Here is a 13,997-nt window from a genome sequence, read left to right on the forward strand (position 1 = left end):
CTAAGAACCAAAGATATCTGCAAAATATTTTTCAAATGTCTCTAGGAATCTTTTCCCACCCTGGGTCAAAACCATTTTCTCACTTGGATCAATGAAATAACTTCGTATCGTGTCTGTCCCCTTCTGAACTTCCCTTATACAATCCCACAGGTAGCAGTTAGTGGGATCTTTAAGTTCACAGGTCATATGGGCTCATGTCTCTCACAAATCCCATTGCTCCTAGAGTAGATAATAAGTGCCTCACCTGGACTTCCAGCCCCCGGTGACCTGGTCCCTGTCCCGCCTGTGGTTTCACTCATCACACTTCTGCTTCCCACCCTCTGCAGCTCCGCAGACTGTTCCATACCCTTAAATACTCCAAGATCCTCCCAGCCTCAGAATTCCCATGTGAGTTCCCTGCTCTGTGGAACACTGTCTCCTCATTCTGGCTTTTCCCATTTCTAGGAACTCTTGATGTCCTTTTAAGCAATTTCAATGTCTTGTCCTCAAATACATCTGTCTTATTTTCTATTTCTGTACCTCTCTTACTGTATCTCCTTTCAGGGGGTTCTCATCAATTTAAATTACTTGCAGCCGGGTGTGGTGGTGCACACCTGTAATCCCAGCACTTGGGAGGCTGAGACAGGAGGATCTTTTTTTTTTTTTTTTTTTCTCCAGTACCGGGAACCGAACTCACGACCTTGTGCTTGTCAGGCAGGCGCTTTGCCGCTGAGCTAAATCCCCAGCCCCAAGGAGGATCTTTGTGAGTTCAAGACCAGCCTGGGCTACAAAGTGAGCTCAAGGCCAGCGTGAACTGCATAGTGAGACCCTGTCACACACAAAAAAAATTGTGTAAATTACTTGCATGCTCATGCAGTTGTTCATTGTCTCTCCAATTGGGTTGTAGGTGCTCTGAGGGTAAAAAGTCTGAGTCTTTAAGGATTCTATGACCCAGACTTCACAGAGAAGCAGCCTCATGATACAGTAAAAGCATTCAGCATAAGTGTACTATGCCTGGTGGGGACATTGCTACTCTCAGGAGGCACCGACAAAATGTTTTAGAGTGTTGGCTTGACACACTGGGGCTCCTCCAGAGTGACCTTGCTCTTCAACTTACGCTCGTTGAATTTGAGGGACACAATGTGAAAAAGCACTGGATCTTGGTTCAGAAATTCTGCTTCATCTGCCTGTTACAATCTCTAGCATGTTGCTGGATTTGTCCAAGCCTCAATTTTATCCTCTACAAAATAGGAAGGAGGGCTGGGGAGATAGCCCAGCGGCCCAGCACCTGCCTGGCAAGCTCAAGGTCCTGAGTTCAATTCCTGGCACTACAAAAACAACAAAAAAATGGGAAGGATGATATTTGCTGTGACGATGACATAAGAAAATGGAAGTGGAAGTTCTGTACAACTCTTATTGCTTTTGATGTACTTGGATCAGTTCTTTTCTAGGTGGCCTTCAAAAAGCTACAAGGAACTTCAGTAGCTCTTCTTGGCATCTTGGTGCAGAAAAAAATTTTTTATCCGTTTTATTTAAGTGTGATTCACTTACTGATTTTTTGACATTTAATGTGAAATTTACTACCATTAGAGAAGAGAGGCCAGCCAGGTGTGGTGACACATGCCTGTAACCCCAGCACTCACGAGGCTGAGGCAGGAGGATTGTGGCTAGTTCAAGACCAGCCTGGACTACAAAGTGAGTTCAAGACCAGCCTGAACTGCATGGCGAGACCCTGTCTCAAAAAGACAAAAAAAAAGTAGAGAAGAGAATTAGCAATGCCATTAGAGAAGAGAATTAGCTACGTACTTTTCTAGAAAATTGTTCTTTTTGGTAGCTTTATTGAGTGATTGTACCAGTTTTCCTTCCAGGCTCGTCTTGATGGATGTTTGATTTTTCCCCACCATCTGATCCTACCCATGAGGCCATGTAGATCGTCTTGTGCATGTCTCTGTGCACACTGGAAATCACAACCACAAGATCCCATCCTAGAAGCACCGTGATCACACCAACGTGCACGCTCATTTGAACTTTTGAAAGAGTGAGACTTACACTCTCAGGAGTTGTCTGTCAGCTATTAGTAATGTATAGCAAGGCCAGCTTCCCTATATCTCTCCCCATAGTGTGCATTGTCAACTTTCTGATCTTTGCAAACTTGGTAGGTAATAAAGATGTATATTGGAGGTTTTCAATGTGTATTTGCTTTACTATGATATACGGTGTCTTCATATGTTTAAAATTGATTTGTATTTCCTTTTACCCAAACTGTTTGTTCTTGCGCCTTGCCCCCTTTATTTCCTAGGTTGACTCTTTTTATTAATCTTTACTGTAAATGTTTTAAATGTAAGGAATTGGGATTCCAGAGGATGAGCTATTTGCTGAAGACCTGCAGTGTGGAAGTGCTGAAGCAGTAATATGGCCCAGAGGCTGCCGGAGCACAGGACAGGGGCCTGTGTTTCCAGAGAATGGGGTGGGGCCCACCAACATTGCCAGACTAACTGAGAGATCACAACTGGGGGGAAGAATGTGTGGGGCTGAAAATTAATTGGGGCAACTGCAAGGTTTGTTCATGGGATGTTTAGACTGTTGATGTTGGAAGTGTCTTGGTAACTATCTAGTCTAATTCACTGAGAGCATAAGAAAATGAGACACAAGACACAGTCTTTTCTCATCAAGATCCTCCACAGCCTTTATCCTCCACTGCTTTGTGAGTTTCTCTGTCCTGCATCTTTAAAGTCATCTCTGGATTCTGACCCCCATGAAAATTCTCCCTCCAGATATCCCACGTGCAACACTAATAAGCCGGATCACTCAGCACTTCTGACACACTATTTCTTCACATGTACAATGGGGAGGACCACAGTTTATCTGATAGGGCTTTTGTGAGACTCATAAGCAAACACGGAGCTTCCAGGGGAGGAGGTTGCTTGCCCAGCTCACAGAGTATTTGTTGCTACTGTGAACACCAGCTTGCATTTTTTAACCTTGGAGCTGTTGGTTCTTAAGTTATTAAAGGACTCAGTTACCATCGTCACCAAAAAGTAGGAGATGGGCTTCTAATGTGGGATGACTTTAGGTGGCAGAGAGCCAAGATATTGAATGATATTGGTTCACCATGTTGGAGACCACTACGAAGTGGCTCCGAGCAGAATTTAATATTAACCAGTTGGCTTTCCGTGTTTACTTGTGAGTTGTCCAAATGCCACAGCTGAGGATGTCTGGCTCCAACCCCAGTTACCTTAAAGGAGACTATAGCTGCAGGCATCTCACTCCTGCTCTGAAGGTCTTCCTGGAGATAACATAGTTCTCCTAAATTAACTTACTATATTACTTGGAGAAGTCCTTAAAGGGATTCCCAAGTCCTGCTCAGATTCCTGCATTTTCTTCAGTATTCCCCTCCCTTGTTTGTAAGCCAAATAAATATGGGCCACCCAGAGAAGTCTTTGGCTAAACTCGGAGAATATTGAAGCTGTAAGGGAGTTAGTCCCTCCTGGTGCCCTAAAATCATTATATTGTCTCATTTGTTTAAGCCTTCGACATCCACTCACTTGGGAGATTGCGGGCCCGATCAACTTGCAATAACTTAAGGTTATTTAACCCGGTTTTCAATACACCAAATGTGATTGTTATCCTTTTGCTGATTCTCTTTTACATCAAGGAAAAAGTTTCAGCTTGGTACTGATGTGCTTAGTTTTTCACTGACACTTTCTAAACTTTTCTTCTAACAAATAGGGAGGAACCCCCACTCTTTTCAGCAGTTTGGGCTTTGGAGCTACAACTAGGACACTTTGCCATCATTTTATTCTGTCAGATTTTGTTTCTTTGGTCACCTTCTATTCGTGGCAAGTAGTACTCTCTTCTTCTCTAGAAAGGAATATAATTTCTCTTTAACATAATTTTAGTAAGGAAAACAAGTTGTTTAAAGAAAAATGTTAAGTAAGCAACAGCCCACACTGCTTAGAGGTATCATAGAAATTTGGAAAATGACCATGAGTGTCTGGAGCTTAGAAAAAACACTGCACATCAGTGTATCATAATCTTGCAGATAGAATGAATGGTAAATAGATACCCTTGGTTGCTGATATCTGCACAGAGCTTCATATTGTGCCCACACTCAACCAAGGGTGCTTGTGCAGCAGTGGGGGAGCTCTCCCAAGTCCTGAAACAAGCAATTTGCTTTGTCTCTAAGACGGTCTGTGCCCAGAGAGATGCCCTTGACTATGTCTTCCACAAAGTTTACAAACAGCCCAGAGCTATACTTGTGCCAAATAAAGACTATGGCAGTACTCATTCTGCCCACGCTATCATATCCCTTCAACAGGTTTTTTTTAAAGGTAAAATGGACACATTATTGGAATCTGGAGGTTCCTCTCCCACCTAAGAGTCCTTGGAGAAAATCGCTTAACCTCACTGAGTCCCAATTGATTAAAAAATAACCTCAGATTCTGCATGCTGAAATAAACACTGGGCCCAATAATAATTTCCATTTCTGGCAATTACTAAATGCCAACTATTGTGTGGTGTTACTTACTCATATGTACACCCATCACAGCATTGACGCATAAGTGTCCATGTCCACATTTTAAAGATGTAGAAACAAAAGACTAAGAAGTCCAGCCTCTCCCCAAATCCCTCATCAATAAGTAGTAAAGCACAGATTCAGCTTCCCGGGCTTGGTTGGGTTTCTTCCTTATGTCTTGGAACATTTTAATGAAAGTTAGTTATTTTAGGAAAATGTGCTGGCCAAAGAGAAAAAGAAAAATATTCTTCTGCTCTAGGAAGGAAATGATCAGGCCAGAAGGCTACTGAAAAGCACTCAGCTTGACATCCTCACTCGCAAGGGGAAAGCAAAATATCTACACAGAGGCCAGCATTGTTGCTGATATTACAGTGGCATACCAAGGATGGATCTGAGTTTCCCAAAATGCAGATGTGAAGCAGCTGGAGCTCTATCCCTGGCTAGGATTCTACAGGTAGTACCCTATCTCACTGTCCTGGTGACCTTTCACTGTTAGCTTTCTTAGCCCCATTTTATCAGTGCAGGATGACAGACTCAGAAAATCGAAGGTGTTGATTTGTTCAAGGTCTCTCCACAAATTGTGGAACTGGTACTCTGGTTGGGTTTACAGCTGAAAGTTTACATCATGGAGTCGTATTCATCTGCTACTCTATTTCTCTGGATCTCAATTGCCATGATTGTGGTGGTAACTTCACAGAAGATGCTTAATGTTCAAATGAGTCTGTTCGCTTTGATCCAATAGAGAATGAAGCTGTCATGCATCTTTATGCACCTCTGCACTAGAGCCTTATGCTGTGAACTGTCCGTGGTCCTAAAACGGGATCCCAGAACACTCGCCTTGGGTACGCTGTTCTTGGTCCTGAAACTGCTCCAGGCTCCCTGCCTTAGGAGAGAGCTGGCCGGGTTCCGAAGCTCCGGCTCACCCCTGCCCAAGCGCGCTCGGCCCGAGAGTCTGGCCTCGGTCCTGAAACTTCACCTTGTAACTGCATTGTGCCAGCTTCCGAGGCGCTTTCCTTGTGACTTCAGTCCAGCAGCTTTAGCCCTGGCTGGCGGGACTCTCCCTGATTCTACAGAACCCCCCAGTGCCCCCTTCCCTTCTCTTCTCTGCCGGGAGTTTTCCACGCTCTGCTCCCTTCCCCTTTCTCTTTATGTTTTCAATGCTTCTCTTCACCCCTGCTCAGTCTCCACTCTGTTAATGAGGGCTGTCCTGGCTCAGACCACACAGCTGGCCATACTTGCCAAGAGGGGGCTTTTAAAATATTTTCTATGTAATAACAAATACATCTGATTTCAGAAGTCACTTTTGTAACTCTTCAGTGCAGAATCAAAACCCAAGGTCAATTTTGGGATTTTTGTTTCCCCCTATAAACTTCCCCCAGCATCCTCAATGCCCTATGCACTATGCATGCACAAGAGATGTGGCCTTGGTCTGCCCAGAGGGGCTTCCTATCTGCAGTTTCCTTGTGAGCTAAGCATGGACACGTTGCTTAACCTGTTTGACTGCCAGTAGCCTCTTCAGGGAAAAAATGATTGTAATTATCTTCATTACAAACTAAATGATGCCTGCACCACTAAATAAGAACATATAGAGTTAACTCAATATTAGAACATTTTTAGTGGCTGTGAAATCTTGAGCAACTTACATGTGCTCATAGATCCTCTGTTTCCTTGCATCCAGTGTGGAGGTTGTTTAGTATTTATCTCGTATGGTTCCTATATACTCCCTTTATATCACACAGTAAACAATAAATTAACTGTTATTAAATAATGTGCCATCGAGTATAGATATTTTCCTTAAGCTGTGCACATGTTTTGTTAATCTATTGATTGAAGCAGGGTTGGCTGCATTTTGTGGGAGAGAAAATTAAATTCAGGGTGGTGAAGAAACTTGCCAAAATTCATATGGCTAGTAAGTAACAAATCCAGTAATCAAATCTGAGTCTATCTGATTCTGAGGCTAATGATCATTCCTCTAGACTTTGATGCCTGTGAAAAAAGTTTCATGTGTTTGATTCTATTTCATAAAGCTCTTTTCTGCCTGGCCTCTAAACTAGATTTCAATTTCTGCATGTCAATTTAATTTGTCCTAAGAAGAGGCAGTCATAAACAGCAAACAACATGGAAAGGTAGAAATCTGAGGAAAGAGAAGCCACTTTCAGAAGAAAGGACTGGGAAGCCCTGTGTAGGATCAGACATTCTATCTGGCCCTGGAGGAGGTAGTAGAATTCTGAGAGTTAGAATACATAGAGAGTTATGGGCAGCCCAGAAAGGAGGAACTGCAAACCGAAGACATAAAGATCTGCCCACAATTCAGTCAGAGCCACTCGGCTGTTTCTGAAAGTAGAACTAGATTTTTAGTCTCCAACCCAAGTATTCCTTTCAGTCATCCATGGAAGAGAGCTTGGTATAGTAGAATATTTCAGGCCTTACAATTGCATGGTAAGGTACCATGGACTCAAGTTCCAAATGTTCCACTGCTTACTTGTGTGAAAACAAGACTTTCTTAACAGTTTCTTCACCTTCTAAATAAAAGGGGCAGCTAACTATACTGCAGGATCATGGGAAGAGTTGATGGGGCAGCACAGGGAAAGCATTCAATAAGGGACCGGGCAAAGAGCCAATTGCTGTTGGTACAATTTCATCACTCCTCTTCTTGACCCCCTCCACCACAACCTTCCAGTCATCTTACCTGAATAACTCAAGTAAGAAGGGTCTGTCAGCATGGACACGGGTCTTCTTTCTTCCTTGGTGTCTCTGGGTCAGCAACTAGGTGGCCTCAGTGCCCAATCCAGGACAGAATTCAGAAGTGGAGCCAGAGAGTCCAGCAGTTAGAAGACCAGGGGTCTCCTTGATTTTATAGTATCCTGCATAGAATGTCTCTGGGCAGAAGGTGGGTCTTTCCTGGATTTCCTTACATCTCCACCCTCCACATATTCTGAACTAGTGTCACCCAGACACTGACAAAGTGGCTCCACCATCAGCCAATAGGCAGCAGAGAGGCCAGCTTAAACCAAAGCCAAAGATCTCTGAGGCCACCCCTAATCTCTGTGGAATTAAAGAACAGATGGGAAAAGACTTCTGAATCTTCCTGGGCTGGAGGAAGGAGCGGAATATGCTGGTACTTTGGAGTCCACCTTCAGATCTATTGAGAAGCACACACTGATGCCCACTGTGTGGTAGAAAGTGTTATGTATGCTGTAAACATAAAAATAAGTCAGACATGGCCCAGTAAAGGTGGTTAAGGAAGTAGAATAGGACCAGAGATTGAGGACACAGACTAAGGCTAGGCTAGTCTGGGGACTTATCCAAGACTTTCTGGAGGATGTGGTAACCAAGTTGAATGTCCAGGAAACTATCTAAGATTGCTTCACCTACAACAAGTCAGGAAACATTCCTTAAGTATGGACACCTACAAGGTCATATGTAAGATTTTTTTATAACACGGGTGAATTTATTTCATAAGACTCAAGTGAAAACTTAAGAACAAAGTTTTTCATCAAGAATAAACAAAAATCTAAATAACAATCCTTGAAATTGTGCATTTTGACAGAATGTATATATATGAATATACTGTAATTTGCAAATGCATTCGAAACTTTAAAATTTTCCCTCCAGATTCAAAACTCCACAAAATCTTTAACCTATACTCCTTCATCAGCTTAGAAACATTTGTAATGTGCGACCAGGAAAATATAGGCAAGGAATTTCTAATCAGTCCCTGTACTCAGGGAGGCATTACTCGCCTTAATTTCTGACTTTTTGAATTACTCATGTGCATTTCAAAAGCCATACAGTTATACCTCCACTCCAGGAGAAAAAGAGAGTGAACACAAATATCAAAGAGGCAAGATATGTCCGTATAATTAAAGAAGAAATCACAAGAGTTAAATTCAGAAATGTACATATCTGTAGTAAATACAGAAATGTACATATCTGTAGTAAATAGTAAATTTATTAAATACAACTTTATTTGATGGTTGACATGTAATAATAACTGTGGATGACTTAAACAGGTATTAGAATATGAGGTCAAATCTTTAGATTTAAATACTTAAAAAGTCACAATGAATATGGAAAGATTTCCATTTACAAAAATGTGTGGTTTTTTATGAAAAATCAGGGTGTAGTGGCATCTCCCTGGTCCCTTAACAATATTTGAATTTTTGCAAAGAATTAGCGGCACCCAACCTTAATTGCTAATTACATGTTTCTAATGTTAATTACATGTTTCAGTAGATTAGTTGGCAGTGCTCCAGCTTTTGGGAGATGGGGTGCATAAGCACGCAGATATCTAAGATAGTATGCATGCACTCACACATTTTAAAAATCACCATTTCAAAGGGGGGGGGTCACATATTGGGAGAGTCTAAGAAAGTAGTCCTTAATGGATAAACAGTGGACCAGGGATAGTAGAAGCTGAGTGTTGGTCTACTTGATAACAATGGTTTTCCATTCTTGAAAGGCAAGTTGGGCAGAGTCAGAACAGTCACGTATAACTCCTGGGAAAACTTGCCTAGACTTTTACTTTGCAGAACATTGAACAAAAACCTTTACACAAACCTTCATTCTTGCTTATAATACTGGATGATTTTTTCCTTTTTACCATCACATACATAACATTGAAATATTTTCTTCATAAATATTTTAAAACAAAAAGAATTTATTTCATTGCAGTGGTGGACCACATCTGTAAAAGCAATGTAAGATTATATATGATATTATACATATTGCAAAGAATAACAGTATTCAAAATGTTTGCTTCTTACAGTAACCGTGGTTCAAGTGTGAAATCCATCAGGGATATATAATACCAGATTCCACAGGTTTAAAAAGAAACCCACACTCCAAGATACTGTGTAAATGTAAGTCCCTTATCAAGTAACTCTCCTCTTCTCCCAAACCTATCACTTCCGGTTTCTGAACTCTTCACAAACAGGAAAGCAGGATAACAGTAGTTTCTTCCCTTTGACTTCCCCAGTCTCATCCAAAACAATTAATCACCTATAAGTTTGAACAAGAAATTGAGAAATTGTTCATCATAACCTGCTTTGTGAAAATTAAAGCAAAATGTAAAGCTCTCTGAAATGCAACCTACTGCTCAAGAGTAAAATCAGCAACAACAATTGGATCATAAATTACAAATGTAATTTTGATACAAGCACATTTTAAAGTCAATCCCTCTTATCAAAGATAAGCCCGGAGTCCAAATCCCTCCTTCCCGGGCTCAGGGCTATGCCATGGACATAATTCCAAACATGTATGATTTTATCACCTTCCAAACAGAGAAAATGCTTACTGTTAAATTTTGATTAATGTCTCTATCATTTTACTCTTGATTTAAGTCTCATTTTGAACACAGAAAGGTGGCTTTCAGCATTTTTTAAAATGTACTTTCCCTCTAAGTCATTCAAATAATTACAGTTACTGATTTTATATCTCATTGTTTCAAAGACCAGTTCAGATTCCCTTCAGTTTTATTTCATTACTAAATATTTTTGGTATGTATATGTTGCTCTGTTCTTACTTTAGGCACTCTAATTCTTTATAATATTTCCATGGTTCTATTCTAACCTATGCAACAATTATTATCTTAAATAACACCTTCTAAGGTAGTATTTGACTCTGCATATCATTTTATAATTGAATTTTCCCTCCCAGATAAAAGACAATTTTAAAGCCCTAAAGCACTTCTGCTTTGAGTAGTGCTAATACATTTTTTTGTCATGCTTAATATTTGAACTTTTGAACTAGGAAGACACTGGAAGCTGCAAACTTCCTCAAACTACATTCTACTACAACTCCAATTTATGTTGTTCAACATTCAATATTTTTCTTCATAAAAGCATCTGTATTTTGGGCTAATTTTTAGAAACAGAGTTTCTGCTCTAAAATTAACACAGCTAAAGGGAAATAACTTCTCAATTTCAGCTTCACTAGGCCTAAGCAAAAGTAAGTTAAAGCAGATCCAACAATTATTTTAATCAGTTCTGGTTTTTTGTTTTAATTACCATGTCTTTAGAATTATGCACTTTACATTCTAACAGACAGATCAATAAAACTTAAACTAGAACAGAAAAACTCCTGGGCCACCTCCCCTGCAACTGTACATAAGGGAGCAAAAATTTATTTGCCCCATACATTCATTCAATGTCTTTGAAGTAGTGATTCTTCAGTTCCTTCCTTTTCGGTTTGAAAGCATCAGTTACCAAACCAGTTTCAGGGGTCCACAGCTCTGGGCTTAAAGAAACCTTGATTGGAAATTCAAATCGCTCCAATTTCATGGCATTTGTAGCTTCTCGAATTTCCTTCGGTATTTCAACCTCCATGGCAGAGTTACTGCAGAGATCAGCACAAGTCCCTTCCACCCCTTCTGTTGTGCTGAAGCATCGACCTTTTCTGATTAGGGACCACAGAACCGGTCACGTAGGACTGGTCACTTTCGGCAAAAGCACAGGTGTTACTGAGAGGTGAACAGCTCCTCGGTGCCACTTTTACCTTCCTGAGACACATATTCTGCTTGCAGCTTCACCAGCTCTTTCCTATGACCTATAATCTGTAAACATCCATCAGGGTGGAATTCTTCACTACCGCCAGTGCAAAACCATCTTTGTCCATTTTCATCCACGGAACAATCCTCTGCCACTTTCTCTTCATTTTTAAAATATCCCATGGAGATATCCTGCCCGACAATTACAACTTCACCTCTAGGGCTTGGCTTATCGTGAAGGGTATAACCGCCTTCCTGCCAGCCTTTTAGTTTAATTTCACAGCAAATGAGAGGAGATCCGACTCTGCCAGTAGTGTTGTCAGTAACTTCAGTAGCTGCCCCACGCCACGTGATTCTGTCAGTTCACAGCCCTGGCCAACGGGACAGCAGAAGCAGACATTCATGAACGGGTGAGGCTGAGGAGACAGGGGTGCCCTGCCAGATGGCATCACATGGACATTCCCTCCCTGCAGAACCTTGACTTCTTAAAACCGTGACAGACTGCAAAGAGGTGCGTCACATCCTGTTTTGATCTGTTTCAACCTGTAATCACACTCTACCTTAAACAGAGCTTTTTTTAACAAAATTCATTTATTGAAGTCTGGTCATAACATTCTCATTCTGTCCATGGCTTTCAGAACAGCAGCCATTAGTGTAGGTTTCAGAACAATGCAGTCTACTTTACTTCCCTTTTTAATTTTGCTGGACTGACCTGACAGTGTAAGTGGAGAATATCTGATCCTACACCATAGGTAAAGCAGGATATCTCAGCTGTGTGTCAATCCTAACATGTCGCATTGTCATGTGTCAATTCTAGTACATGAGCCAAAAGTAAGTAGCCAGTATATGTGTCCTTGGGTCCTAGTCCAGGTATTTCTACATTGGCTGGGCATCCAGCTACCAAACTGCTCTGATGCACCCTCACTCCCTGAGGGCAGCCAGTAGAACCACCGGTGGACAAGGCAATGCCATGTCTGGAGGAGTTGGTCTGCTTGGAGGAAAGCGTAAGTATTCTGGCTTGGATCCCAACTCTTTACTGATCACATGCTGTGAATCTCAAATCCTTCAGGGTACTCTGCTTTGTTGATAGTCTTATCCACATAAACGATGTGTTTAATGCCACTGATAGCTAACAGTGCAGCCTTAAGTTCGATTTTCAGAAGTTCAACACTAGAGACCAGCTAGGAAGCTTCAGACTCATTTAGTCCATGAACTACTGCTTCTCTGCCAGGTGTAGCATACGAAGTCAGGTCTGTGCTGCAGTTGTCCCTTCAGCCCTGGTCTCACAGACAGTAGCAATGGTGTTCTTCGGTTTCAGCCCAGTGTGGCGTGTCCACCACCAAAATTATTCACTCTTCAGTTTACTTTGAGATCATTCATTCATTTGTAATTCCCAATAATTAACTTCTTAGAAACCTTTCCACTTGGCTGCATTTCACTTTCTTCACTCCGGACCTCCCTGGTCCCAAGGCAGTTCTCTCCAAACGTGGATACAGCATGGTCAGAGTATTTATCCAAAGTCTGCTCCAGGCATGTCTACGATGGTGAATGAGTCCAGTGTGTGACGGAGCAATGCGGACGTCCAGGTTTGTCTGAAGTGGGCTTAGCTCCTGTTCTCTCTGCCTGAGTGCTTCTCTTCTTAGCATTGGTAAGAACAGACCATGGAATGAGTGTAAGGGCACTGTGTGTCGCTATCAACAAGTGGACAGGCAGCAAAAGAATGGCGAGCACACGTAGTCTGAGTTTCATAGTGGAAAGGCTTCTAGGATGATGTCATGTCCCATTCGTCTTGGCTTCCAAAGGCCTTATTTTGCTGAGGAGGGCAATATGGGAGCAGCAGTCACAGTAGCAGCAGAGCGAAGGCAGCTCAGGGTCAGTGAGGCGGAGGGAGGTCAGCAATCTTCGGAGGCCAACAATAAAGTACACAGATTCCTCTTCTTTTGAGAAGAATGCATCTACCTGCTGTGATTTCAATCGCATTTGGCCCCGAGAAGCTTCCAGAAAGAAGCTGGAGCCACCGGTGCTGTGGCGGGGAGGCTGCAAAAGCCAGAAAATAGTCACAGTTGCACGTGCACCCACAAGGCCAGGCTCTGCAAGATTTTTATCTTTTATTTTTTGAGATGTTTATAAATTTATTTTTATTTTATTTATTTTTTATTTTAAAGGGGAAAACAGAAATAAAAATAAAAGAGTTTCAAAACAGGCTAATAGGAGAGCTCCAATGGTGAATACACTGTGCATTGTTCTCTTCGTGGTAGTTATTTGGAGTACAAGTTGTAGGCAGGAAATATTGACCAAACAATATTAGCACCTTTCTTCTCAATGAACTAAGAGAAACTAGCTGTATAACTAACTATCTTGTATGTATGTATATATATTTTTCCCCTTTCCCTCCCTTTCTCCCTTCCCCCGTCAGTTTCTCTTTCCTTCTGGACAGTTTCTTCCCAATTCACAATATCTACTGTAAAATTTGGGTCATATTTACTCTCTCAGCTTCTCACTGGAGGGAGACAATACAATGTTCACACGTATGGTTCTGATTTATTTCACTTCTGAGTATGGTCTCAAGTTGCATCTGTTTACCTATAAAAGTCTCAAGTTTATCCTTCTTTATGGCTGAGTAGCAAGATTTTTAAAGAAAAACTGTCCTCCTTGGCTTCTGTGTGAACTCAAGAGTTTTCTGTACGGCATTACAAGGCCCACAGCATATGGACCCAAGCTACATTAGCTGCCTCTTTGGCTGTAACTCTTCCCCGGCCCTGATGCAGAGACGTCATCTCCCAGGCCAGGAACACCCACACTCACTCTCACACGTCTACACCACGGCTTCTCTGCTCTCTGCCTGGGCTGCCCTCCTGGACCCTCCTCTCCTCCTGAAGAGTGAGACCCATCCTCACGTGTCCTGTTACTTGAAGAGGGTATTGTAAGTCTCCGTTATCACTGATGCCGACCTGCACTCTTTCCTTTTGAACTTTTAAAAATGAGGTAAAATACGCATAACATAAAATGTATAAT

General features: G+C 41.8%; 1 pseudogene; it reads right to left on the reverse strand.

The window, feature by feature from the left end:
• Window positions 1–10,554: 10,554 nt before the first annotated feature.
• LOC102020496 lies at window positions 10,555–12,731 on the reverse strand (annotated as a pseudogene).
• Between the last annotated feature and the right edge of the window lie 1,266 nt (window positions 12,732–13,997).

The sequence above is a fragment of the Chinchilla lanigera genome, unplaced genomic scaffold, assembly GCF_000276665.1.
Source record: "Chinchilla lanigera isolate Chin_1 unplaced genomic scaffold, ChiLan1.0 scaffold00166, whole genome shotgun sequence".
Taxonomy (NCBI): domain Eukaryota; kingdom Metazoa; phylum Chordata; class Mammalia; order Rodentia; family Chinchillidae; genus Chinchilla; species Chinchilla lanigera.